Source organism: Kogia breviceps, unplaced genomic scaffold (assembly GCF_026419965.1).
Source record: "Kogia breviceps isolate mKogBre1 unplaced genomic scaffold, mKogBre1 haplotype 1 scaffold_368, whole genome shotgun sequence".
NCBI classification, from domain to species: domain Eukaryota; kingdom Metazoa; phylum Chordata; class Mammalia; order Artiodactyla; family Physeteridae; genus Kogia; species Kogia breviceps.
In genome coordinates, this window is record NW_026711807.1 from 1 (window position 1) to 26270 (window position 26270).

The window sequence follows — 26270 nt, forward strand, 5'->3', positions numbered from 1 at the left end:
ACGGCCCGCTACGAAACCTCCGGCGACGGGCTTTCCGGACAAACGCCCTCCCCGCCGGTTCCTATGCCCCCTCCTTCCTGCACCCACACCTGGAAAACCTTCCGTCCTTCGCAGCACATCTTTCCTCCCCTGCTTGCGGCTGCTGCCTGCTGCTGCTGCTGCTGCTGCTGGTCTTTCCTGCCTGCCTGTCTGCCTGCCTGCCTGCCTGCGTCCCTCCCTCCACTCCCGCTCCCCCCCGCCCCCACCGCCACACGCACAACGGCCGCGTGTGGAAAGCCCTCCACACCTCGCCCACCCTCCGACTTCTGCCTGGTGAACAGCGGACTCGCTCTCACAGCCCTTCTTCCACTTCCGCCACCAGCAGCGCTCTCCGTCTTTCCAACATCCTGTCCTTCCCGTCAGCCCCAACGGCCCGCCTGCCCGTTCCATTTCCTCCACAGCCACACCGAGGTGGCCGCCGACACCACCTTGCCGGCCTGTGGTGTGTGCCCCTCGCTGCTTTTTCGCCTTGGGGCCCTGGCCGGACCACACCTGCTTGCCTGCCTGCCTGCTGGCCAGCCAACAGGGGGCCCTCCCTGCACGGGGCCTGGTGCACGAGTCCGCTCCCAGGAACGGTGCTCCAGTGAGTAGTGAGCGGAAGCCCTGGATGCCCTGTCACCCACCACACACGTCCGGCCCCCAGCACGAGTCAGCCGCCTCGGCGCCCCAGCGCAAGTCCCTCGGGGAAGCCGCGGCTCCGGCAGCACCCAGCCACACCCTGGGTCGCTCCCTCCGTCACCGGGCTGTCCGCGAGCCAGCAGCCAGTCTGCCAAAGTGCTTCTCCTCACAACCAACGTAGCAGAGCGGGACACCGCGGGAGGGGTGGGCGCAGAGCGCAGAAGCGAGGCTAAGACACCTTTGCTCTTTCGGCCTAAGCGCCGCTCGGCGGCGGCGGCGGCGGCGGCGGCGGTGCCCGGGGTCCACCTCCCACGCTCGCCGTCCCCTGCACAGCCCCGAGCTCCGATCCCTGCCCCCGCCCGCCCTCGTACGCCCCGCACCGGCAAGAAAGCCAGCCGCCAGAGGGACTGTGCGTCGGGGCCCGGCGGCGGCGGCGGCGGCGGCGGCGGTTGAGAGGAACGTCGGTGCTCAGCCGCAGCGGCCACGCCTCGCCCGCCCTGACTGAGATTCGGGCGCGGGCCAGGCCCGTGCGGCTCCTGGCTTCCTCTGGCGACAGCGACGGTCTCGCGGCGGCCGTGGACGGCAGAGAAAGCGCAGGGCGGGCCGAGCCCGCCCGCGTCCCTCCGTCCCTCGGTGCTTGCGACCGCCTCGCGCCCCGGGGTCGCCAGCGTGCCCGGAGCCTCTCGTTCAGGTGGCCCGTCGGCCTCCTGCTCAAATGGAGCACATGCCCACGGGACGAGCAGTGACCAGGATCCGGCGGTTGGCGGCGAGCACCGCTGGGGCCGCGGCGGGCGCCGGCGGCCATCAGTGCATGGGTGGTTCAGTGGTAGAATTCTCGCCTGCCACGCGGGAGGCCCGGGTTCGATTCCCGGCCCATGCAGCCACAGCGCCCCCTTTTGGTTCCCGCAGCCCCAAAGCGGAGCTGGGCTTCCCCGCTGCCACAATCAAGGCACCGGTCCTGCCAACAGCTCGCTCACCACCGCACCTTCAGGCCCCGGACCTTCCCACGCAGACGCCCCCACCCCACACACACCCGGGAGCCAGGCCTCCAGGACCTGACACCTTGCGGGCTCAGCCACTCTTACGCCCAGACCCCTTCCTTGTCCTTGTTCTCTTCCTTACCCTGACCCCGCCTGTGTCACGCTCTTCACTGTAAGAAACACCCCACACTGGCACCCGCACAGCCCAACCTCTTCACCTTTGCACAACCAGGAGCAAGGGAGTCGCCACCTCTGGCAGTGATCCATCCCATTTTCCTGGAGAGTCCCCAAAGCGTTCACTTGCACGAGGAGTTCAAAAGAAGCCCACACAATCATCGCAGACTGCACTCGAGTTTGACCCTCCACAGAAATACGTTTCCAACACCGGCCCGCTCCTCCACCGCTACTGCCACCAGCACCATCAGCACGACAAACACCACGCCCTCCCCTGAACCTCTGCTCCCACCAACGGCATCAGCCCTCGGGACAGCACCACCAGCACCACCACCTCAGCCTCCAGCCTACTCCCACAAACACCCCCACCCCACCCCATCTCCCCACTTTTCCCCGGATCCTTTCCAAATCCTACGTTGTCAAGGATCCTGCCCTTGCCTCTGTGCCGTTGGCCTCCTCCTTTTGCCCACTTCGCCTTCTTCTCCTTTTCATAGCAGTGCGGTTGCGGTTGCTTTACAACATTGTGTTACATTCAGGTGTACGGCAAGATGATTCAGTTACATGTCCTTTCCCAGGTTATTTTCCACTATACCTTATCACGACATATGTATACATTTCCCTGTGCTGTACGGTGAATGCTTGCTGCTTATGTGCTTGATGTATATAGTATTTCCTCTCCGTTCATCGCAGCTCCGTATTTTTCCCTGCCCTGCACTTTCCCCTTGGGTAACGAACAGTGTGTTTCCTATGTCTGTGAGTCTGTTTCTCTTTGGCGCATACATTCGTTTGTGGTACGGTATAGATTCCACATTTCTTTGTGCTTCTCTGCCTGCCTTACGTCGCTAAGTGTAATATCCTCTGGGTCCCTCCTTATTGGTGCAAATGGCAATATCTCACTCTTTTTGTATGGCTGAGTAATATTCCACAGCACGTACACACCACGTCTGCCTGTGCCAGCCATCGGCGTTGATGGGCACTGGGGTTTTGTCCATGTCTTGGCTGTGGCCCGCAGTGCTGCTGTGGACACGAGGGTGCACGGATCTCTTCAAGTGACACTTTCTCTCCTCTGCCGATGTGTACCCACGATGGGGGTCGCTGGATCATATGAGAGCTCATATTTCACCTATTTATTTAGTGTGTTGTTTTTATTTATGCATTTAATAGTTATTTATTCATTTACTTATAAGAACTAGTAGCTGTAATTTTGGAAGAAAAATTGATTAACAAGATTGAGTTAGTTTCAGGTGCACAGCAACATGGATACTGTTTTCCGTGTCTCATATTGTTTCAGGTTGCTTTCCGTTATAGCTTACTACAGGATATTGAATATCATTCCCCGTGTGATTCCGGAAATCCGTGTCGCCTACGTCTTTTATATGAACTACGGTGTATCTGTTCATCGCCGCTCCTGACTGATGTCTCCACCCCTCCCTTTCTCCTCGGGTAACCATCAGTGTGTTTTCTATGTCTGTGAGTCTGTTTCTCTATTGCACAATCGTTCTTTTCTATTATGGTTTAGATTCCACGGATCTTTGTGCTTCTCGGTCAGACTTACTTCCCTAAGTGGAATATCCTCTAGGACCATCCTTATTGTGGCACATGGCAATATTTCATTTTCTGAAATGGCTGAGTAATATTCCACAGTACATATATACCCCAGCTTTTCCTGCCAGCCGACCGTTGATGGGCACATGGGTTTTTTCTACGTCTTGGCTGTGGCACGTAGTGCTGCTACAAACACGGGGGTGCGTGGATCTCTTCAAACAACAGTTTTGCTCTTGGGCGGACGTGTACCCACGACGAGGATTGCTGGATCATCTGGTGGCTCATGTTTCTCCTATTTATTGTGTTCGTTGTTTTTATTTACTTACTTTTTTCTTTCTTTTTAAAACTTTTTTTTTACTTACTTGCTTTTAAGTACTAGTACTCGTGGTTTAGGAAGAAGAGTTGATTAACAATATTGAGTTAGTTTCAGGTGTACAGCAAAGGGGATACTGTCTTCCATGTCTAATATTGTTTCAGATTGATTTCCATTATACGTTATTGCAGGATACTGAATATCATTCCCTGTGTTATTCTGTAAATCCTTGTTGTTTATCTCATTTATAGGAAGTACTGTGTATCTGTTCATGGAGCTCCCAATTTATCCCTCCACCCCTCCTTTTCTCCTCGGGTAGCCATCAGTGTGTTTTCTAGGCCTGTGAGTCTGTCTCTGTTTTGCACCCATAGGTTCGTTGGTAGTACTTTTGAGTTTTCACATATCTTTGGGCTTCTCTGTCGGACGTGCTTCACTAAGCGTAATCTTCCCTGGGAGCATTCTTGTCGCCGCAAATGGCAATATTGCATTCTTTTTTACTAACGGCTGAGTCATACACCATAGTACATGTATACCACCTCTTCTCGTACTAGCCACCCGTTGATGGGCACTTGGGTTTTTCTCCATGTCTTGGCTAGTGCAAATAGTGCCGCTATTTGGTGAACTTGGAGGTGCTTGTGCCGTTTTGAACTCTTGTTTCGTCATTTCCGGGTACGCACCCAGGAGTGGGATTGCTGGATCATACGGGACCTCTCCTTCGGCCTCTTTCAACCTCAACCCCTGCTGCCCCCACCCCCGCCGCCACACACACCTGAGACTGGATGGTTACCCCCGATGAGAGGTGATGTATGTCTCTGGGGCAGTAGAATGCCCCCACCCCATTCGGACCCCGCCTAGCCCCTGTGGCGCCCTCCGTTTCTGTCGTCCTCTTAGCTGCCTCCTACCCACCGCCCCCGGTCCCAACCCATTGCTTAGCCCGACCACCTTCCCGCACAGCACACCAGTCTGGGGCGCTCACCCTCCACCCCACCGCGAAGGGGTCCTCTCCCACCATCTTCCTCGCCCCACAGCGCACTCACACACCCCGCCCCTCCCCCCAGCCTGCAGGCTCAGACCCCGCTCCCCGCCACCTTCTCCTTGTGTCCCAGGCCCGGCTGTCACATGTCCCGCCCGGAAGTCTCACTTCCGCCGCTGCTCCTCAGACCCACTGCTACTTCAGGCCCACCCCGCGCCCTGATCTCACGCACCCGCACACACCTGCCGGGCCAGGTGCCGCCACCACCCCAAGCTTCTGCTGAGCCCCTGCCTGAGTGGCCAGCCGCTCTCCCGGGCCAGGTCCCCGCCAGCCCAACACCTCCCGCTCCTGCCCGCGCTCCAGCCAGACACCCCAGGCCCTTCCTCGCACCTCCCGGCACGGCACGCGGCCCGCCGCCGCCCTCTCTCCATGGGGTCGTCCTGCTCCGTTCCCTAACCGGCGTGGGGTGGCCACCGACCACGGCCACAAACACCGTCATCCCACACTGTCAGCCACCCCCAAGGCACCGGCAAGGCGTTCAGGAAACCTGCTGCGGTGGTGCGAAGCACCCGTCTGCCCACCGGTGCTCCTTTCCACGGGGGATCCGGCGCTGTCGGAAGGCACCGCGTGTGACACCGCCCTCGCCGTCGGCGCCGCCGCCGACGTCGCCGTGGGGGAGAAGCGGTGCTGCTGGAGAGTCCAAACACGGGCGGGCGCGTTTGCTCGTGGCCACAGCCACGGCGGGGAGAGGCGCTGCCCCGGCCACTCGTGTTGGGGGCTGAGGCAAGCGTCCGAAAAGGAAGACACGGGCCGTCGGAGGCCTCGCGAGGGCGCGCGCCAGTGCGGCCAAAAGGCTTGGCCGGGGAGGGAGGGTGGAGGTTGCGTGGCAGGGCTTGGGCTGGAGGTGCAGGGCGCCGGGTGGCTGTGGTCCCGGGGCGCCGAGGCCGCGGAGCAAGCGTGGCCTAAAAGTGCCATGTGGACGGTGGGAGGTTGAGAGGAAGAAGAAAGGCTTCCCTGACCGGGAATCGAACCCGGGCCGCGGCGGTGAGAGCGCCGAATCCTAACCACTAGACCACCAGGGAGCGTCGGGCTCTAGCCGTGCTCCTGCTGGACCCATAGGACCCATAGCACCCGCTCGGCGCCACCTTGGCGCCAAGACGCGGCCTTTCCAAGTCCAGCCACGCGCCGTCGCTGGCAATCCACGTGTCCTCCCGCCCTGCCTGCTTGCAGCACCCTCAGAACACTGCGTGCCTGCTTCTCGCACACACAAGAAAAGCCGCTGGGGCCAGCTAGCTCCCTGCTCCCAGCTCTCCCTCACAGGCCCCCCGCGGAGCTCGGCAAAAGGTCAGCCCGCTGCGTTGGCCGGGAATCGAACCCGGGTCAACTGCTTGGAAGGCAGCTATGCTCACCACTATACCACCAACGCTGCACGGACCGGGCCGCCCCGAGACGCCGGCACCGGGCTCGCCCGAGCGCACTTTCGTCGCTTCCTCCTCCCCCTCCCCATCCTCCCCCTCCTCTTGCTCCTCCTCCCCCTCCCCCTCCTCCTCCTCGACTCCTCTTCCTTCTCTCCCTCCTCCTACTCCCCTTTCTCTTCCTCGTCCTCCCCCTCCTTCTCAGCCGCCGCCGCCGAAGCCGCCGCTTGGAGCAGCCCTGCCCCGACGCCCCGCCGGCCGGCAGCTCTGTGATGTCACGGGCGCCACCAAGGCCCCCCGGCGCCCCACCCGCGCCAGCCCTACGAAGCTGCACCAGGCCACCCGCCCGACCGCCTCAGGGGGGCGCTCTCGCTGCCTTGCTGCTCCAGGTCCCTCGGCTCCACGCCGCGGCGCGCCCCCGCCCCCGGGGCACGCGTCTGCCAGTCCCCGGCTCGCCAAAGCCCTTCTCCACCGGGCGCTGGGCCAGGCCACTTCCCGCACCGACAGGGGACGGCACTCATCCGCCTCCCACCCGTCCAGGCCGCTGTGCATAGTTGCGCAGCTGTGCGTCGCCACGCAAGGAGCCTACTGACACAGCCACTTTGGGCGGGCCGCAGTGTCCTCGGGCGCTTGTGGGGTCCAGAGGAGGCCGTCGCTCGGCCGTGGCGACGGAGCGCCCGGCGAGGCGGAAGGGCTGGAGGGCTGGAGGGGGTCGAGGGTGGGCAGGCTGGGCACGCGCTGGCGCCCTGCGCTTCGCTGGAGGGCGGAGGGACGAGAAGAAGGGCCCTTGGGAGCCAGGCGGCAGGACAGAGAGCGGCGCCAGCCACCAAAAGAGGGCGTGTTGCCTCCCCGTCGGGGAATCGAACCCCGGTCTCCCGCGTGACAGGCGGGGATACTCACCACTATACTAACGAGGACGGCGGCGACCACCCCCGCACACGCCCGCTCTCGGGCTGCCTGCCGACGCCTCCCCCTGCCCTCCGGCCCCCTGCCCTCCGGCCCCCTGCCCGCTACGGGCGGCCGGCGCGTGCCCGACCCGACCCAATGCCACACCAAGCGCGTCCTCCAGAGCAGCAGCCCCCGACCCCGACAGGGACTCGGACCCGCGTGGCGCTGAAAACTCCGAGCGCGCGCTGCCTGTTGCCTCCAACGCGGCGATGGCGCCGGGAGGAGGGGCCCGGCCCGAGACCGAAAGCAAGGCTGCGAGGAGGGGCGGTGCGCGCGCCGGGCCTTGGCCGGCGAGGAGAGGCGCGGGTGGGGGGCCGGCGGCAGGGGCTGGCCCGACGCGGCCCGGCTGCGTCCGGGGCCAGCGGCGGGCGAGGGCGCCACCGCGGCGGAGCCAGGCGCGTCGTCTGGCCTTGCTCCCCGTCGGCCGCCGCGCGCCCGCTCCGTCGCTCAGCCACACGGCCGCGCGCCTGGCGCGGAGCACCGCGTCCCGCCAAGGGCACCGGGGTTCGCGTCGCGTCCGGTCCCAGCCAGCCGAGCGGCCACGCGCACGCCCAGCCCCGCCGTCAGGATGGCCGAGCGGTCTAAGGCGCTGCGTTCAGGTCGCAGTCTCCCCTGGAGGCGTGGGTTCGAATCCCACTCCTGACAAGCCAGCCTTTTGGCCCGCCCGACAAATGTACCCGACCCCCCCCCCCCCACCCCCCATGGCAGCGCTTTACTGCCTTGCAGTCCGTCGCGCCGTGCACTCTTGCGGCCTCTCCAAACTCCGGCCCGGACATCCACACCTCTCAGACGCGGGACCTTCTCAGCCGCGGCCAGGGGCCTGGCAGAAACGGCCCGCTACGAAACCTCCGGCGACGGGCTTTCCGGACAAACGCCCTCCCCGCCGGTTCCTATGCCCCCTCCTTCCTGCACCCACACCTGGAAAACCTTCCGTCCTTCGCAGCACATCTTTCCTCCCCTGCTTGCGGCTGCTGCTGCTGCTGCTGCTGCTGCTGCTGGTCTTTCCTGCCTGCCTGTCTGCCTGCCTGCCTGCCTGCGTCCCTCCCTCCCACTCCCGCTCCCCCCCGCCCCCACCGCCACACGCACAACGGCCGCGTGTGGAAAGCCCTCCACACCTCGCCCACCCTCCGACTTCTGCCTGGTGAACAGCGGACTCGCTCTCACAGCCCTTCTTCCACTTCCGCCACCAGCAGCTCTCCGTCTTTCCAACATCCTGTCCTTCCCGTCAGCCCCAACGGCCCGCCTGCCCGTTCCATTTCCTCCACAGCCACACCGAGGTGGCCGCCGACACCACCTTGCCGGCCTGTGGTGCGTGCCCCTCGCTGCTTTTTCGCCTTGGGGCCCTGGCCGGACCACACCTGCTTGCCTGCCTGCCTGCTGGCCAGCCAACAGGGGGCCCTCCCTGCACGGGGCCTGGTGCACGAGTCGCTCCCAGGAACGGTGCTCCAGTGAGTAGTGAGCGGAAGCCCTGGATGCCCTGTCACCCACCACACACGTCCGGCCCCCAGCACGAGTCAGCCGCCTCGGCGCCCCAGCGCAAGTCCCTCGGGGAAGCCGCGGCTCCGGCAGCACCCAGCCACACCCTGGGTCGCTCCCTCCGTCACCGGGCTGTCCGCGAGCCAGCAGCCAGTCTGCCAAAGTGCTTCTCCTCACAACCAACGTAGCAGAGCGGGACACCGCGGGAGGGGTGGGCGCAGAGCGCAGAAGCGAGGCTAAGACACCTTTGCTCTTTCGGCCTAAGCGCCGCTCGGCGGCGGCGGCGGCGGCGGCGGCGGTGCCCGGGGTCCACCTCCCACGCTCGCCGTCCCTGCACAGCCCCGAGCTCCGATCCCTGCCCCCGCCCGCCCTCGTACGCCCCGCACCGGCAAGAAAGCCAGCCGCCAGAGGGACTGTGCGTCGGGGCCCGGCGGCGGCGGCGGCGGCGGCGGTTGAGAGGAACGTCGGTGCTCAGCCGCAGCGGCCACGCCTCGCCCGCCCTGACTGAGATTCGGGCGCGGGCCAGGCCCGTGCGGCTCCTGGCTTCCTCTGGCGACAGCGACGGTCTCGCGGCGGCCGTGGACGGCAGAGAAAGCGCAGGGCGGGCCGAGCCCGCCCGCGTCCCTCCGTCCCTCGGTGCTTGCGACCGCCTCGCGCCCCGGGGTCGCCAGCGTGCCCGGAGCCTCTCGTTCAGGTGGCCCGTCGGCCTCCTGCTCAAATGGAGCACATGCCCACGGGACGAGCAGTGACCAGGATCCGGCGGTTGGCGGCGAGCACCGCTGGGGCCGCGGCGGGCGCCGGCGGCCATCAGTGCATGGGTGGTTCAGTGGTAGAATTCTCGCCTGCCACGCGGGAGGCCCGGGTTCGATTCCCGGCCCATGCAGCCACAGCGCCCCCTTTTGGTTCCCGCAGCCCCAAAGCGGAGCTGGGCTTCCCCGCTGCCACAATCAAGGCACCGGTCCTGCCAACAGCTCGCTCACCACCGCACCTTCAGGCCCCGGACCTTCCCACGCAGACGCCCCCACCCCACACACACCCGGGAGCCAGGCCTCCAGGACCTGACACCTTGCGGGCTCAGCCACTCTTACGCCCAGACCCCTTCCTTGTCCTTGTTCTCTTCCTTACCCTGACCCCGCCTGTGTCACGCTCTTCACTGTAAGAAACACCCCACACTGGCACCCGCACAGCCCAACCTCTTCACCTTTGCACAACCAGGAGCAAGGGAGTCGCCACCTCTGGCAGTGATCCATCCCATTTTCCTGGAGAGTCCCCAAAGCGTTCACTTGCACGAGGAGTTCAAAAGAAGCCCACACAATCATCGCAGACTGCACTCGAGTTTGACCCTCCACAGAAATACGTTTCCAACACCGGCCCGCTCCTCCACCGCTACTGCCACCAGCACCATCAGCACGACAAACACCACGCCCTCCCCTGAACCTCTGCTCCCACCAACGGCATCAGCCCTCGGGACAGCACCACCAGCACCACCACCTCAGCCTCCAGCCTACTCCCACAAACACCCCCACCCCACCCCATCTCCCCACTTTTCCCCGGATCCTTTCCAAATCCTACGTTGTCAAGGATCCTGCCCTTGCCTCTGTGCCGTTGGCCTCCTCCTTTTGCCCACTTCGCCTTCTTCTCCTTTTCATAGCAGTGCGGTTGCGGTTGCTTTACAACATTGTGTTACATTCAGGTGTACGGCAAGATGATTCAGTTACATGTCCTTTCCCAGGTTATTTTCCACTATACCTTATCACGACATATGTATACATTTCCCTGTGCTGTACGGTGAATGCTTGCTGCTTATGTGCTTGATGTATATAGTATTTCCTCTCCGTTCATCGCAGCTCCGTATTTTTCCCTGCCCTGCACTTTCCCCTTGGGTAACGAACAGTGTGTTTCCTATGTCTGTGAGTCTGTTTCTCTTTGGCGCATACATTCGTTTGTGGTACGGTATAGATTCCACATTTCTTTGTGCTTCTCTGCCTGCCTTACGTCGCTAAGTGTAATATCCTCTGGGTCCCTCCTTATTGGTGCAAATGGCAATATCTCACTCTTTTTGTATGGCTGAGTAATATTCCACAGCACGTACACACCACGTCTGCCTGTGCCAGCCATCGGCGTTGATGGGCACTGGGGTTTTGTCCATGTCTTGGCTGTGGCCCGCAGTGCTGCTGTGGACACGAGGGTGCACGGATCTCTTCAAGTGACACTTTCTCTCCTCTGCCGATGTGTACCCACGATGGGGGTCGCTGGATCATATGAGAGCTCATATTTCACCTATTTATTTAGTGTGTTGTTTTTATTTATGCATTTAATAGTTATTTATTCATTTACTTATAAGAACTAGTAGCTGTAATTTTGGAAGAAAAATTGATTAACAAGATTGAGTTAGTTTCAGGTGCACAGCAACATGGATACTGTTTTCCGTGTCTCATATTGTTTCAGGTTGCTTTCCGTTATAGCTTACTACAGGATATTGAATATCATTCCCCGTGTGATTCCGGAAATCCGTGTCGCCTACGTCTTTTATATGAACTACGGTGTATCTGTTCATCGCCGCTCCTGACTGATGTCTCCACCCCTCCCTTTCTCCTCGGGTAACCATCAGTGTGTTTTCTATGTCTGTGAGTCTGTTTCTCTATTGCACAATCGTTCTTTTCTATTATGGTTTAGATTCCACGGATCTTTGTGCTTCTCGGTCAGACTTACTTCCCTAAGTGGAATATCCTCTAGGACCATCCTTATTGTGGCACATGGCAATATTTCATTTTCTGAAATGGCTGAGTAATATTCCACAGTACATATATACCCCAGCTTTTCCTGCCAGCCGACCGTTGATGGGCACATGGGTTTTTTCTACGTCTTGGCTGTGGCACGTAGTGCTGCTACAAACACGGGGGTGCGTGGATCTCTTCAAACAACAGTTTTGCTCTTGGGCGGACGTGTACCCACGACGAGGATTGCTGGATCATCTGGTGGCTCATGTTTCTCCTATTTATTGTGTTCGTTGTTTTTATTTACTTACTTTTTTCTTTCTTTTTAAAACTTTTTTTTTACTTACTTGCTTTTAAGTACTAGTACTCGTGGTTTAGGAAGAAGAGTTGATTAACAATATTGAGTTAGTTTCAGGTGTACAGCAAAGGGGATACTGTCTTCCATGTCTAATATTGTTTCAGATTGATTTCCATTATACGTTATTGCAGGATACTGAATATCATTCCCTGTGTTATTCTGTAAATCCTTGTTGTTTATCTCATTTATAGGAAGTACTGTGTATCTGTTCATGGAGCTCCCAATTTATCCCTCCACCCCTCCTTTTCTCCTCGGGTAGCCATCAGTGTGTTTTCTAGGCCTGTGAGTCTGTCTCTGTTTTGCACCCATAGGTTCGTTGGTAGTACTTTTGAGTTTTCACATATCTTTGGGCTTCTCTGTCGGACGTGCTTCACTAAGCGTAATCTTCCCTGGGAGCATTCTTGTCGCCGCAAATGGCAATATTGCATTCTTTTTTACTAACGGCTGAGTCATACACCATAGTACATGTATACCACCTCTTCTCGTACTAGCCACCCGTTGATGGGCACTTGGGTTTTTCTCCATGTCTTGGCTAGTGCAAATAGTGCCGCTATTTGGTGAACTTGGAGGTGCTTGTGCCGTTTTGAACTCTTGTTTCGTCATTTCCGGGTACGCACCCAGGAGTGGGATTGCTGGATCATACGGGACCTCTCCTTCGGCCTCTTTCAACCTCAACCCCTGCTGCCCCCACCCCCGCCGCCACACACACCTGAGACTGGATGGTTACCCCCGATGAGAGGTGATGTATGTCTCTGGGGCAGTAGAATGCCCCCACCCCATTCGGACCCCGCCTAGCCCCTGTGGCGCCCTCCGTTTCTGTCGTCCTCTTAGCTGCCTCCTACCCACCGCCCCCGGTCCCAACCCATTGCTTAGCCCGACCACCTTCCCGCACAGCACACCAGTCTGGGGCGCTCACCCTCCACCCCACCGCGAAGGGGTCCTCTCCCACCATCTTCCTCGCCCCACAGCGCACTCACACACCCCGCCCCTCCCCCCAGCCTGCAGGCTCAGACCCCGCTCCCCGCCACCTTCTCCTTGTGTCCCAGGCCCGGCTGTCACATGTCCCGCCCGGAAGTCTCACTTCCGCCGCTGCTCCTCAGACCCACTGCTACTTCAGGCCCACCCCGCGCCCTGATCTCACGCACCCGCACACACCTGCCGGGCCAGGTGCCGCCACCACCCCAAGCTTCTGCTGAGCCCCTGCCTGAGTGGCCAGCCGCTCTCCCGGGCCAGGTCCCCGCCAGCCCAACACCTCCCGCTCCTGCCCGCGCTCCAGCCAGACACCCCAGGCCCTTCCTCGCACCTCCCGGCACGGCACGCGGCCCGCCGCCGCCCTCTCTCCATGGGGTCGTCCTGCTCCGTTCCCTAACCGGCGTGGGGTGGCCACCGACCACGGCCACAAACACCGTCATCCCACACTGTCAGCCACCCCCAAGGCACCGGCAAGGCGTTCAGGAAACCTGCTGCGGTGGTGCGAAGCACCCGTCTGCCCACCGGTGCTCCTTTCCACGGGGGATCCGGCGCTGTCGGAAGGCACCGCGTGTGACACCGCCCTCGCCGTCGGCGCCGCCGCCGACGTCGCCGTGGGGGAGAAGCGGTGCTGCTGGAGAGTCCAAACACGGGCGGGCGCGTTTGCTCGTGGCCACAGCCACGGCGGGGAGAGGCGCTGCCCCGGCCACTCGTGTTGGGGGCTGAGGCAAGCGTCCGAAAAGGAAGACACGGGCCGTCGGAGGCCTCGCGAGGGCGCGCGCCAGTGCGGCCAAAAGGCTTGGCCGGGGAGGGAGGGTGGAGGTTGCGTGGCAGGGCTTGGGCTGGAGGTGCAGGGCGCCGGGTGGCTGTGGTCCCGGGGCGCCGAGGCCGCGGAGCAAGCGTGGCCTAAAAGTGCCATGTGGACGGTGGGAGGTTGAGAGGAAGAAGAAAGGCTTCCCTGACCGGGAATCGAACCCGGGCCGCGGCGGTGAGAGCGCCGAATCCTAACCACTAGACCACCAGGGAGCGTCGGGCTCTAGCCGTGCTCCTGCTGGACCCATAGGACCCATAGCACCCGCTCGGCGCCACCTTGGCGCCAAGACGCGGCCTTTCCAAGTCCAGCCACGCGCCGTCGCTGGCAATCCACGTGTCCTCCCGCCCTGCCTGCTTGCAGCACCCTCAGAACACTGCGTGCCTGCTTCTCGCACACACAAGAAAAGCCGCTGGGGCCAGCTAGCTCCCTGCTCCCAGCTCTCCCTCACAGGCCCCCCGCGGAGCTCGGCAAAAGGTCAGCCCGCTGCGTTGGCCGGGAATCGAACCCGGGTCAACTGCTTGGAAGGCAGCTATGCTCACCACTATACCACCAACGCTGCACGGACCGGGCCGCCCCGAGACGCCGGCACCGGGCTCGCCCGAGCGCACTTTCGTCGCTTCCTCCTCCCCCTCCCCATCCTCCCCCTCCTCTTGCTCCTCCTCCCCCTCCCCCTCCTCCTCCTCGACTCCTCTTCCTTCTCTCCCTCCTCCTACTCCCCTTTCTCTTCCTCGTCCTCCCCCTCCTTCTCAGCCTCCGCCGCCGAAGCCGCCGCTTGGAGCAGCCCTGCCCCGACGCCCCGCCGGCCGGCAGCTCTGTGATGTCACGGGCGCCACCAAGGCCCCCCGGCGCCCCACCCGCGCCAGCCCTACGAAGCTGCACCAGGCCACCCGCCCGACCGCCTCAGGGGGGCGCTCTCGCTGCCTTGCTGCTCCAGGTCCCTCGGCTCCACGCCGCGGCGCGCCCCCGCCCCCGGGGCACGCGTCTGCCAGTCCCCGGCTCGCCAAAGCCCTTCTCCACCGGGCGCTGGGCCAGGCCACTTCCCGCACCGACAGGGGACGGCACTCATCCGCCTCCCACCCGTCCAGGCCGCTGTGCATAGTTGCGCAGCTGTGCGTCGCCACGCAAGGAGCCTACTGACACAGCCACTTTGGGCGGGCCGCAGTGTCCTCGGGCGCTTGTGGGGTCCAGAGGAGGCCGTCGCTCGGCCGTGGCGACGGAGCGCCCGGCGAGGCGGAAGGGCTGGAGGGCTGGAGGGGGTCGAGGGTGGGCAGGCTGGGCACGCGCTGGCGCCCTGCGCTTCGCTGGAGGGCGGAGGGACGAGAAGAAGGGCCCTTGGGAGCCAGGCGGCAGGACAGAGAGCGGCGCCAGCCACCAAAAGAGGGCGTGTTGCCTCCCCGTCGGGGAATCGAACCCCGGTCTCCCGCGTGACAGGCGGGGATACTCACCACTATACTAACGAGGACGGCGGCGACCACCCCCGCACACGCCCGCTCTCGGGCTGCCTGCCGACGCCTCCCCCTGCCCTCCGGCCCCCTGCCCTCCGGCCCCCTGCCCGCTACGGGCGGCCGGCGCGTGCCCGACCCGACCCAATGCCACACCAAGCGCGTCCTCCAGAGCAGCAGCCCCCGACCCCGACAGGGACTCGGACCCGCGTGGCGCTGAAAACTCCGAGCGCGCGCTGCCTGTTGCCTCCAACGCGGCGATGGCGCCGGGAGGAGGGGCCCGGCCCGAGACCGAAAGCAAGGCTGCGAGGAGGGGCGGTGCGCGCGCCGGGCCTTGGCCGGCGAGGAGAGGCGCGGGTGGGGGACCGGCGGCAGGGGCTGGCCCGACGCGGCCCGGCTGCGTCCGGGGCCAGCGGCGGGCGAGGGCGCCACCGCGGCGGAGCCAGGCGCGTCGTCTGGCCTTGCTCCCCGTCGGCCGCCGCGCGCCCGCTCCGTCGCTCAGCCACACGGCCGCGCGCCTGGCGCGGAGCACCGCGTCCCGCCAAGGGCACCGGGGTTCGCGTCGCGTCCGGTCCCAGCCAGCCGAGCGGCCACGCGCACGCCCAGCCCCGCCGTCAGGATGGCCGAGCGGTCTAAGGCGCTGCGTTCAGGTCGCAGTCTCCCCTGGAGGCGTGGGTTCGAATCCCACTCCTGACAAGCCAGCCTTTTGGCCCGCCCGACAAAAGCACCCGACCCCCCCCCCCACACCCCCCATGGCAGCGCTTTACTGCCTTGCAGTCCGTCGCGCCGTGCACTCTTGCGGCCTCTCCAAACTCCGGCCCGGACATCCACACCTCTCAGACGCGGGACCTTCTCAGCCGCGGCCAGGGGCCTGGCAGAAACGGCCCGCTACGAAACCTCCGGCGACGGGCTTTCCGGACAAACGCCCTCCCCGCCGGTTCCTATGCCCCCTCCTTCCTGCACCCACACCTGGAAAACCTTCCGTCCTTCGCAGCACATCTTTCCTCCCCTGCTTGCGGCTGCTGCTGCTGCTGCTGCTGCTGCTGCTGGTCTTTCCTGCCTGCCTGTCTGCCTGCCTGCCTGCCTGCGTCCCTCCCTCCCACTCCCGCTCCCCCCCGCCCCCACCGCCACACGCACAACGGCCGCGTGTGGAAAGCCCTCCACACCTCGCCCACCCTCCGACTTCTGCCTGGTGAACAGCGGACTCGCTCTCACAGCCCTTCTTCCACTTCCGCCACCAGCAGCTCTCCGTCTTTCCAACATCCTGTCCTTCCCGTCAGCCCCAACGGCCCGCCTGCCCGTTCCATTTCCTCCACAGCCACACCGAGGTGGCCGCCGACACCACCTTGCCGGCCTGTGGTGCGTGCCCCTCGCTGCTTTTTCGCCTTGGGGCCCTGGCCGGACCACACCTGCTTGCCTGCCTGCCTGCTGGCCAGCCAACAGGGGGCCCTCCCTGCACGGGGCCTGGTGCACGAGTCGCTCCCAGGAACGGTGCTCCAGTGAGTAGTGAGCGGAAGCCCTGGATGCCCTGTCACCCACCACACACGTCCGGCCCCCAGCACGAGTCAGCCGCCTCGGCGCCCCAGCGCAAGTCCCTCGGGGAAGCCGCGGCTCCGGCAGCACCCAGCCACACCCTGGGTCGCTCCCTCCGTCACCGGGCTGTCCGCGAGCCAGCAGCCAGTCTGCCAAAGTGCTTCTCCTCACAACCAACGTAGCAGAGCGGGACACCGCGGGAGGGGTGGGCGCAGAGCGCAGAAGCGAGGCTAAGACACCTTTGCTCTTTCGGCCTAAGCGCCGCTCGGCGGCGGCGGCGGCGGCGGCGGCGGTGCCCGGGGTCCACCTCCCACGCTCGCCGTCCCTGCACAGCCCCGAGCTCCGATCCCTGCCCCCGCCCGCCCTCGTACGCCCCGCACCGGCAAGAAAGCCAGCCGCCAGAGGGACTGTGCGTCGGGGCCCGGCGGCGGCGGCGGCGGCGGCGGCGGTTGAGAGGAACGTCGGTGCTCAGCCGCAGCGGCCACGCCTCGCCCGCCCTGACTGAGATTCGGGCGCGGGCCAGGCCCGTGCGGCTCCTGGCTTCCTCTGGCGACAGCGACGGTCTCGCGGCGGCCGTGGACGGCAGAGAAAGCGCAGGGCGGGCCGAGCCCGCCCGCGTCCCTCCGTCCCTCGGTGCTTGCGACCGCCTCGCGCCCCGGGGTCGCCAGCGTGCCCGGAGCCTCTCGTTCAGGTGGCCCGTCGGCCTCCTGCTCAAATGGAGCACATGCCCACGGGACGAGCAGTGACCAGGATCCGGCGGTTGGCGGCGAGCACCGCTGGGGCCGCGGCGGGCGCCGGCGGCCATCAGTGCATGGGTGGTTCAGTGGTAGAATTCTCGCCTGCCACGCGGGAGGCCCGGGTTCGATTCCCGGCCCATGCAGCCACAGCGCCCCCTTTTGGTTCCCGCAGCCCCAAAGCGGAGCTGGGCTTCCCCGCTGCCACAATCAAGGCACCGGTCCTGCCAACAGCTCGCTCACCACCGCACCTTCAGGCCCCGGACCTTCCCACGCAGACGCCCCCACCCCACACACACCCGGGAGCCAGGCCTCCAGGACCTGACACCTTGCGGGCTCAGCCACTCTTACGCCCAGACCCCTTCCTTGTCCTTGTTCTCTTCCTTACCCTGACCCCGCCTGTGTCACGCTCTTCACTGTAAGAAACACCCCACACTGGCACCCGCACAGCCCAACCTCTTCACCTTTGCACAACCAGGAGCAAGGGAGTCGCCACCTCTGGCAGTGATCCATCCCATTTTCCTGGAGAGTCCCCAAAGCGTTCACTTGCACGAGGAGTTCAAAAGAAGCCCACACAATCATCGCAGACTGCACTCGAGTTTGACCCTCCACAGAAATACGTTTCCAACACCGGCCCGCTCCTCCACCGCTACTGCCACCAGCACCATCAGCACGACAAACACCACGCCCTCCCCTGAACCTCTGCTCCCACCAACGGCATCAGCCCTCGGGACAGCACCACCAGCACCACCACCTCAGCCTCCAGCCTACTCCCACAAACACCCCCACCCCACCCCATCTCCCCACTTTTCCCCGGATCCTTTCCAAATCCTACGTTGTCAAGGATCCTGCCCTTGCCTCTGTGCCGTTGGCCTCCTCCTTTTGCCCACTTCGCCTTCTTCTCCTTTTCATAGCAGTGCGGTTGCGGTTGCTTTACAACATTGTGTTACATTCAGGTGTACGGCAAGATGATTCAGTTACATGTCCTTTCCCAGGTTATTTTCCACTATACCTTATCACGACATATGTATACATTTCCCTGTGCTGTACGGTGAATGCTTGCTGCTTATGTGCTTGATGTATATAGTATTTCCTCTCCGTTCATCGCAGCTCCGTATTTTTCCCTGCCCTGCACTTTCCCCTTGGGTAACGAACAGTGTGTTTCCTATGTCTGTGAGTCTGTTTCTCTTTGGCGCATACATTCGTTTGTGGTACGGTATAGATTCCACATTTCTTTGTGCTTCTCTGCCTGCCTTACGTCGCTAAGTGTAATATCCTCTGGGTCCCTCCTTATTGGTGCAAATGGCAATATCTCACTCTTTTTGTATGGCTGAGTAATATTCCACAGCACGTACACACCACGTCTGCCTGTGCCAGCCATCGGCGTTGATGGGCACTGGGGTTTTGTCCATGTCTTGGCTGTGGCCCGCAGTGCTGCTGTGGACACGAGGGTGCACGGATCTCTTCAAGTGACACTTTCTCTCCTCTGCCGATGTGTACCCACGATGGGGGTCGCTGGATCATATGAGAGCTCATATTTCACCTATTTATTTAGTGTGTTGTTTTTATTTATGCATTTAATAGTTATTTATTCATTTACTTATAAGAACTAGTAGCTGTAATTTTGGAAGAAAAATTGATTAACAAGATTGAGTTAGTTTCAGGTGCACAGCAACATGGATACTGTTTTCCGTGTCTCATATTGTTTCAGGTTGCTTTCCGTTATAGCTTACTACAGGATATTGAATATCATTCCCCGTGTGATTCCGGAAATCCGTGTCGCCTACGTCTTTTATATGAACTACGGTGTATCTGTTCATCGCCGCTCCTGACTGATGTCTCCACCCCTCCCTTTCTCCTCGGGTAACCATCAGTGTGTTTTCTATGTCTGTGAGTCTGTTTCTCTATTGCACAATCGTTCTTTTCTATTATGGTTTAGATTCCACGGATCTTTGTGCTTCTCGGTCAGACTTACTTCCCTAAGTGGAATATCCTCTAGGACCATCCTTATTGTGGCACATGGCAATATTTCATTTTCTGAAATGGCTGAGTAATATTCCACAGTACATATATACCCCAGCTTTTCCTGCCAGCCGACCGTTGATGGGCACATGGGTTTTTTCTACGTCTTGGCTGTGGCACGTAGTGCTGCTACAAACACGGGGGTGCGTGGATCTCTTCAAACAACAGTTTTGCTCTTGGGCGGACGTGTACCCACGACGAGGATTGCTGGATCATCTGGTGGCTCATGTTTCTCCTATTTATTGTGTTCGTTGTTTTTATTTACTTACTTTTTTCTTTCTTTTTAAAACTTTTTTTTTACTTACTTGCTTTTAAGTACTAGTACTCGTGGTTTAGGAAGAAGAGTTGATTAACAATATTGAGTTAGTTTCAGGTGTACAGCAAAGGGGATACTGTCTTCCATGTCTAATATTGTTTCAGATTGATTTCCATTATACGTTATTGCAGGATACTGAATATCATTCCCTGTGTTATTCTGTAAATCCTTGTTGTTTATCTCATTTATAGGAAGTACTGTGTATCTGTTCATGGAGCTCCCAATTTATCCCTCCACCCCTCCTTTTCTCCTCGGGTAGCCATCAGTGTGTTTTCTAGGCCTGTGAGTCTGTCTCTGTTTTGCACCCATAGGTTCGTTGGTAGTACTTTTGAGTTTTCACATATCTTTGGGCTTCTCTGTCGGACGTGCTTCACTAAGCGTAATCTTCCCTGGGAGCATTCTTGTCGCCGCAAATGGCAATATTGCATTCTTTTTTACTAACGGCTGAGTCATACACCATAGTACATGTATACCACCTCTTCTCGTACTAGCCACCCGTTGATGGGCACTTGGGTTTTTCTCCATGTCTTGGCTAGTGCAAATAGTGCCGCTATTTGGTGAACTTGGAGGTGCTTGTGCCGTTTTGAACTCTTGTTTCGTCATTTCCGGGTACGCACCCAGGAGTGGGATTGCTGGATCATACGGGACCTCTCCTTCGGCCTCTTTCAACCTCAACCCCTGCTGCCCCCACCCCCGCCGCCACACACACCTGAGACTGGATGGTTACCCCCGATGAGAGGTGATGTATGTCTCTGGGGCAGTAGAATGCCCCCACCCCATTCGGACCCCGCCTAGCCCCTGTGGCGCCCTCCGTTTCTGTCGTCCTCTTAGCTGCCTCCTACCCACCGCCCCCGGTCCCAACCCATTGCTTAGCCCGACCACCTTCCCGCACAGCACACCAGTCTGGGGCGCTCACCCTCCACCCCACCGCGAAGGGGTCCTCTCCCACCATCTTCCTCGCCCCACAGCGCACTCACACACCCCGCCCCTCCCCCCAGCCTGCAGGCTCAGACCCCGCTCCCCGCCACCTTCTCCTTGTGTCCCAGGCCCGGCTGTCACATGTCCCGCCCGGAAGTCTCACTTCCGCCGCTGCTCCTCAGACCCACTGCTACTTCAGGCCCACCCCGCGCCCTGATCTCACGCACCCGCACACACCTGCCGGGCCAGGTGCCGCCACCACCCCAAGCTTCTGCTGAGCCCCTGCCTGAGTGGCCAGCCGCTCTCCCGGGCCAGGTCCCCGCCAGCCCAACACCTCCCGCTCCTGCCCGCGCTCCAGCCAGACACCCCAGGCCCTTCCTCGCACCTCCCGGCACGGCACGCGGCCCGCCGCCGCCCTCTCTCCATGGGGTCGTCCTGCTCCGTTCCCTAACCGGCGTGGGGTGGCCACCGACCACGGCCACAAACACCGTCATCCCACACTGTCAGCCACCCCCAAGGCACCGGCAAGGCGTTCAGGAAACCTGCTGCGGTGGTGCGAAGCACCCGTCTGCCCACCGGTGCTCCTTTCCACGGGGGATCCGGCGCTGTCGGAAGGCACCGCGTGTGACACCGCCCTCGCCGTCGGCGCCGCCGCCGACGTCGCCGTGGGGGAGAAGCGGTGCTGCTGGAGAGTCCAAACACGGGCGGGCGCGTTTGCTCGTGGCCACAGCCACGGCGGGGAGAGGCGCTGCCCCGGCCACTCGTGTTGGGGGCTGAGGCAAGCGTCCGAAAAGGAAGACACGGGCCGTCGGAGGCCTCGCGAGGGCGCGCGCCAGTGCGGCCAAAAGGCTTGGCCGGGGAGGGAGGGTGGAGGTTGCGTGGCAGGGCTTGGGCTGGAGGTGCAGGGCGCCGGGTGGCTGTGGTCCCGGGGCGCCGAGGCCGCGGAGCAAGCGTGGCCTAAAAGTGCCATGTGGACGGTGGGAGGTTGAGAGGAAGAAGAAAGGCTTCCCTGACCGGGAATCGAACCCGGGCCGCGGCGGTGAGAGCGCCGAATCCTAACCACTAGACCACCAGGGAGCGTCGGGCTCTAGCCGTGCTCCTGCTGGACCCATAGGACCCATAGCACCCGCTCGGCGCCACCTTGGCGCCAAGACGCGGCCTTTCCAAGTCCAGCCACGCGCCGTCGCTGGCAATCCACGTGTCCTCCCGCCCTGCCTGCTTGCAGCACCCTCAGAACACTGCGTGCCTGCTTCTCGCACACACAAGAAAAGCCGCTGGGGCCAGCTAGCTCCCTGCTCCCAGCTCTCCCTCACAGGCCCCCCGCGGAGCTCGGCAAAAGGTCAGCCCGCTGCGTTGGCCGGGAATCGAACCCGGGTCAACTGCTTGGAAGGCAGCTATGCTCACCACTATACCACCAACGCTGCACGGACCGGGCCGCCCCGAGACGCCGGCACCGGGCTCGCCCGAGCGCACTTTCGTCGCTTCCTCCTCCCCCTCCCCATCCTCCCCCTCCTCTTGCTCCTCCTCCCCCTCCCCCTCCTCCTCCTCGACTCCTCTTCCTTCTCTCCCTCCTCCTACTCCCCTTTCTCTTCCTCGTCCTCCCCCTCCTTCTCAGCCTCCGCCGCCGAAGCCGCCGCTTGGAGCAGCCCTGCCCCGACGCCCCGCCGGCCGGCAGCTCTGTGATGTCACGGGCGCCACCAAGGCCCCCCGGCGCCCCACCCGCGCCAGCCCTACGAAGCTGCACCAGGCCACCCGCCCCGACCGCCTCAGGGGGGCGCTCTCGCTGCCTTGCTGCTCCAGGTCCCTCGGCTCCACGCCGCGGCGCGCCCCCGCCCCCGGGGCACGCGTCTGCCAGTCCCCGGCTCGCCAAAGCCCTTCTCCACCGGGCGCTGGGCCAGGCCACTTCCCGCACCGACAGGGGACGGCACTCATCCGCCTCCCACCCGTCCAGGCCGCTGTGCATAGTTGCGCAGCTGTGCGTCGCCACGCAAGGAGCCTACTGACACAGCCACTTTGGGCGGGCCGCAGTGTCCTCGGGCGCTTGTGGGGTCCAGAGGAGGCCGTCGCTCGGCCGTGGCGACGGAGCGCCCGGCGAGGCGGAAGGGCTGGAGGGCTGGAGGGGGTCGAGGGTGGGCAGGCTGGGCACGCGCTGGCGCCCTGCGCTTCGCTGGAGGGCGGAGGGACGAGAAGAAGGGCCCTTGGGAGCCAGGCGGCAGGACAGAGAGCGGCGCCAGCCACCAAAAGAGGGCGTGTTGCCTCCCCGTCGGGGAATCGAACCCCGGTCTCCCGCGTGACAGGCGGGGATACTCACCACTATACTAACGAGGACGGCGGCGACCACCCCCGCACACGCCCGCTCTCGGGCTGCCTGCCGACGCCTCCCCCTGCCCTCCGGCCCCCTGCCCTCCGGCCCCCTGCCCGCTACGGGCGGCCGGCGCGTGCCCGACCCGACCCAATGCCACACCAAGCGCGTCCTCCAGAGCAGCAGCCCCCGACCCCGACAGGGACTCGGACCCGCGTGGCGCTGAAAACTCCGAGCGCGCGCTGCCTGTTGCCTCCAACGCGGCGATGGCGCCGGGAGGAGGGGCCCGGCCCGAGACCGAAAGCAAGGCTGCGAGGAGGGGCGGTGCGCGCGCCGGGCCTTGGCCGGCGAGGAGAGGCGCGGGTGGGGGGCCGGCGGCAGGGGCTGGCCCGACGCGGCCCGGCTGCGTCCGGGGCCAGCGGCGGGCGAGGGCGCCACCGCGGCGGAGCCAGGCGCGTCGTCTGGCCTTGCTCCCCGTCGGCCGCCGCGCGCCCGCTCCGTCGCTCAGCCACACGGCCGCGCGCCTGGCGCGGAGCACCGCGTCCCGCCAAGGGCACCGGGGTTCGCGTCGCGTCCGGTCCCAGCCAGCCGAGCGGCCACGCGCACGCCCAGCCCCGCCGTCAGGATGGCCGAGCGGTCTAAGGCGCTGCGTTCAGGTCGCAGTCTCCCCTGGAGGCGTGGGTTCGAATCCCACTCCTGACAAGCCAGCCTTTTGGCCCGCCCGACAAAAGCACCCGACCCCCCCCCCCCACACCCCCCATGGCAGCGCTTTACTGCCTTGCAGTCCGTCGCGCCGTGCACTCTTGCGGCCTCTCCAAACTCCGGCCCGGACATCCACACCTCTCAGACGCGGGACCTTCTCAGCCGCGGCCAGGGGCCTGGCAGAAACGGCCCGCTACGAAACCTCCGGCGACGGGCTTTCCGGACAAACGCCCTCCCCGCCGGTTCCTATGCCCCCTCCTTCCTGCACCCACACCTGGAAAACCTTCCGTCCTTCGCAGCACATCTTTCCTCCCCTGCTTGCGGCTGCTGCTGCTGCTGCTGCTGCTGCTGCTGGTCTTTCCTGCCTGCCTGTCTGCCTGCCTGCCTGCCTGCGTCCCTCCCTCCCACTCCCGCTCCCCCCCGCCCCCACCGCCACACGCACAACGGCCGCGTGTGGAAAGCCCTCCACACCTCGCCCACCCTCCGACTTCTGCCTGGTGAACAGCGGACTCGCTCTCACAGCCCTTCTTCCACTTCCGCCACCAGCAGCTCTCCGTCTTTCCAACATCCTGTCCTTCCCGTCAGCCCCAACGGCCCGCCTGCCCGTTCCATTTCCTCCACAGCCACACCGAGGTGGCCGCCGACACCACCTTGCCGGCCTGTGGTGCGTGCCCCTCGCTGCTTTTTCGCCTTGGGGCCCTGGCCGGACCACACCTGCTTGCCTGCCTGCCTGCTGGCCAGCCAACAGGGGGCCCTCCCTGCACGGGGCCTGGTGCACGAGTCGCTCCCAGGAACGGTGCTCCAGTGAGTAGTGAGCGGAAGCCCTGGATGCCCTGTCACCCACCACACACGTCCGGCCCCCAGCACGAGTCAGCCGCCTCGGCGCCCCAGCGCAAGTCCCTCGGGGAAGCCGCGGCTCCGGCAGCACCCAGCCACACCCTGGGTCGCTCCCTCCGTCACCGGGCTGTCCGCGAGCCAGCAGCCAGTCTGCCAAAGTGCTTCTCCTCACAACCAACGTAGCAGAGCGGGACACCGCGGGAGGGGTGGGCGCAGAGCGCAGAAGCGAGGCTAAGACACCTTTGCTCTTTCGGCCTAAGCGCCGCTCGGCGGCGGCGGCGGCGGCGGCGGCGGTGCCCGGGGTCCACCTCCCACGCTCGCCGTCCCTGCACAGCCCCGAGCTCCGATCCCTGCCCCCGCCCGCCCTCGTACGCCCCGCACCGGCAAGAAAGCCAGCCGCCAGAGGGACTGTGCGTCGGGGCCCGGCGGCGGCGGCGGCGGCGGCGGCGGTTGAGAGGAACGTCGGTGCTCAGCCGCAGCGGCCACGCCTCGCCCGCCCTGACTGAGATTCGGGCGCGGGCCAGGCCCGTGCGGCTCCTGGCTTCCTCTGGCGACAGCGACGGTCTCGCGGCGGCCGTGGACGGCAGAGAAAGCGCAGGGCGGGCCGAGCCCGCCCGCGTCCCTCCGTCCCTCGGTGCTTGCGACCGCCTCGCGCCCCGGGGTCGCCAGCGTGCCCGGAGCCTCTCGTTCAGGTGGCCCGTCGGCCTCCTGCTCAAATGGAGCACATGCCCACGGGACGAGCAGTGACCAGGATCCGGCGGTTGGCGGCGAGCACCGCTGGGGCCGCGGCGGGCGCCGGCGGCCATCAGTGCATGGGTGGTTCAGTGGTAGAATTCTCGCCTGCCACGCGGGAGGCCCGGGTTCGATTCCCGGCCCATGCAGCCACAGCGCCCCCTTTTGGTTCCCGCAGCCCCAAAGCGGAGCTGGGCTTCCCCGCTGCCACAATCAAGGCACCGGTCCTGCCAACAGCTCGCTCACCACCGCACCTTCAGGCCCCGGACCTTCCCACGCAGACGCCCCCACCCCACACACACCCGGGAGCCAGGCCTCCAGGACCTGACACCTTGCGGGCTCAGCCACTCTTACGCCCAGACCCCTTCCTTGTCCTTGTTCTCTTCCTTACCCTGACCCCGCCTGTGTCACGCTCTTCACTGTAAGAAACACCCCACACTGGCACCCGCACAGCCCAACCTCTTCACCTTTGCACAACCAGGAGCAAGGGAGTCGCCACCTCTGGCAGTGATCCATCCCATTTTCCTGGAGAGTCCCCAAAGCGTTCACTTGCACGAGGAGTTCAAAAGAAGCCCACACAATCATCGCAGACTGCACTCGAGTTTGACCCTCCACAGAAATACGTTTCCAACACCGGCCCGCTCCTCCACCGCTACTGCCACCAGCACCATCAGCACGACAAACACCACGCCCTCCCCTGAACCTCTGCTCCCACCAACGGCATCAGCCCTCGGGACAGCACCACCAGCACCACCACCTCAGCCTCCAGCCTACTCCCACAAACACCCCCACCCCACCCCATCTCCCCACTTTTCCCCGGATCCTTTCCAAATCCTACGTTGTCAAGGATCCTGCCCTTGCCTCTGTGCCGTTGGCCTCCTCCTTTTGCCCACTTCGCCTTCTTCTCCTTTTCATAGCAGTGCGGTTGCGGTTGCTTTACAACATTGTGTTACATTCAGGTGTACGGCAAGATGATTCAGTTACATGTCCTTTCCCAGGTTATTTTCCACTATACCTTATCACGACATATGTATACATTTCCCTGTGCTGTACGGTGAATGCTTGCTGCTTATGTGCTTGATGTATATAGTATTTCCTCTCCGTTCATCGCAGCTCCGTATTTTTCCCTGCCCTGCACTTTCCCCTTGGGTAACGAACAGTGTGTTTCCTATGTCTGTGAGTCTGTTTCTCTTTGGCGCATACATTCGTTTGTGGTACGGTATAGATTCCACATTTCTTTGTGCTTCTCTGCCTGCCTTACGTCGCTAAGTGTAATATCCTCTGGGTCCCTCCTTATTGGTGCAAATGGCAATATCTCACTCTTTTTGTATGGCTGAGTAATATTCCACAGCACGTACACACCACGTCTGCCTGTGCCAGCCATCGGCGTTGA

At 63.1% G+C, this 26270-nt stretch overlaps 16 non-coding genes across 16 annotated transcripts; 7 read left to right on the top strand and 9 right to left on the bottom strand.

Moving 5' to 3' along the window:
* Positions 1–1466: 1466 nt before the first annotated feature.
* On the top strand, positions 1467–1537 carry TRNAG-GCC (transfer RNA glycine (anticodon GCC)). Its single transcript has one exon. It is a non-coding gene; the product is annotated as a tRNA-Gly (tRNA).
* Positions 1538–5652: 4115 nt separating this feature from the next.
* On the bottom strand, positions 5653–5724 carry TRNAE-CUC (transfer RNA glutamic acid (anticodon CUC)). The gene has a single exon. It is a non-coding gene; the product is annotated as a tRNA-Glu (tRNA).
* A 272-nt stretch (positions 5725–5996) lies between these two features.
* Positions 5997–6068, bottom strand: TRNAG-UCC (transfer RNA glycine (anticodon UCC)). The gene has a single exon. It is a non-coding gene; the product is annotated as a tRNA-Gly (tRNA).
* Positions 6069–6902: 834 nt separating this feature from the next.
* On the bottom strand, positions 6903–6974 carry TRNAD-GUC (transfer RNA aspartic acid (anticodon GUC)). The gene has a single exon. It is a non-coding gene; the product is annotated as a tRNA-Asp (tRNA).
* A 593-nt stretch (positions 6975–7567) lies between these two features.
* On the top strand, positions 7568–7650 carry TRNAL-CAG (transfer RNA leucine (anticodon CAG)). The gene has a single exon. It is a non-coding gene; the product is annotated as a tRNA-Leu (tRNA).
* Positions 7651–9293: 1643 nt separating this feature from the next.
* TRNAG-GCC (transfer RNA glycine (anticodon GCC)) lies at positions 9294–9364 on the top strand. Its single transcript has one exon. It is a non-coding gene; the product is annotated as a tRNA-Gly (tRNA).
* A 4115-nt stretch (positions 9365–13479) lies between these two features.
* On the bottom strand, positions 13480–13551 carry TRNAE-CUC (transfer RNA glutamic acid (anticodon CUC)). Its single transcript has one exon. It is a non-coding gene; the product is annotated as a tRNA-Glu (tRNA).
* A 272-nt stretch (positions 13552–13823) lies between these two features.
* TRNAG-UCC (transfer RNA glycine (anticodon UCC)) lies at positions 13824–13895 on the bottom strand. Its single transcript has one exon. It is a non-coding gene; the product is annotated as a tRNA-Gly (tRNA).
* Positions 13896–14729: 834 nt separating this feature from the next.
* Positions 14730–14801, bottom strand: TRNAD-GUC (transfer RNA aspartic acid (anticodon GUC)). Its single transcript has one exon. It is a non-coding gene; the product is annotated as a tRNA-Asp (tRNA).
* Positions 14802–15394: 593 nt separating this feature from the next.
* Positions 15395–15477, top strand: TRNAL-CAG (transfer RNA leucine (anticodon CAG)). The gene has a single exon. It is a non-coding gene; the product is annotated as a tRNA-Leu (tRNA).
* A 1646-nt stretch (positions 15478–17123) lies between these two features.
* Positions 17124–17194, top strand: TRNAG-GCC (transfer RNA glycine (anticodon GCC)). Its single transcript has one exon. It is a non-coding gene; the product is annotated as a tRNA-Gly (tRNA).
* Positions 17195–21309: 4115 nt separating this feature from the next.
* Positions 21310–21381, bottom strand: TRNAE-CUC (transfer RNA glutamic acid (anticodon CUC)). Its single transcript has one exon. It is a non-coding gene; the product is annotated as a tRNA-Glu (tRNA).
* A 272-nt stretch (positions 21382–21653) lies between these two features.
* Positions 21654–21725, bottom strand: TRNAG-UCC (transfer RNA glycine (anticodon UCC)). The gene has a single exon. It is a non-coding gene; the product is annotated as a tRNA-Gly (tRNA).
* An 835-nt stretch (positions 21726–22560) lies between these two features.
* TRNAD-GUC (transfer RNA aspartic acid (anticodon GUC)) lies at positions 22561–22632 on the bottom strand. The gene has a single exon. It is a non-coding gene; the product is annotated as a tRNA-Asp (tRNA).
* Positions 22633–23225: 593 nt separating this feature from the next.
* On the top strand, positions 23226–23308 carry TRNAL-CAG (transfer RNA leucine (anticodon CAG)). The gene has a single exon. It is a non-coding gene; the product is annotated as a tRNA-Leu (tRNA).
* A 1647-nt stretch (positions 23309–24955) lies between these two features.
* TRNAG-GCC (transfer RNA glycine (anticodon GCC)) lies at positions 24956–25026 on the top strand. Its single transcript has one exon. It is a non-coding gene; the product is annotated as a tRNA-Gly (tRNA).
* Positions 25027–26270: the final 1244 nt, after the last annotated feature.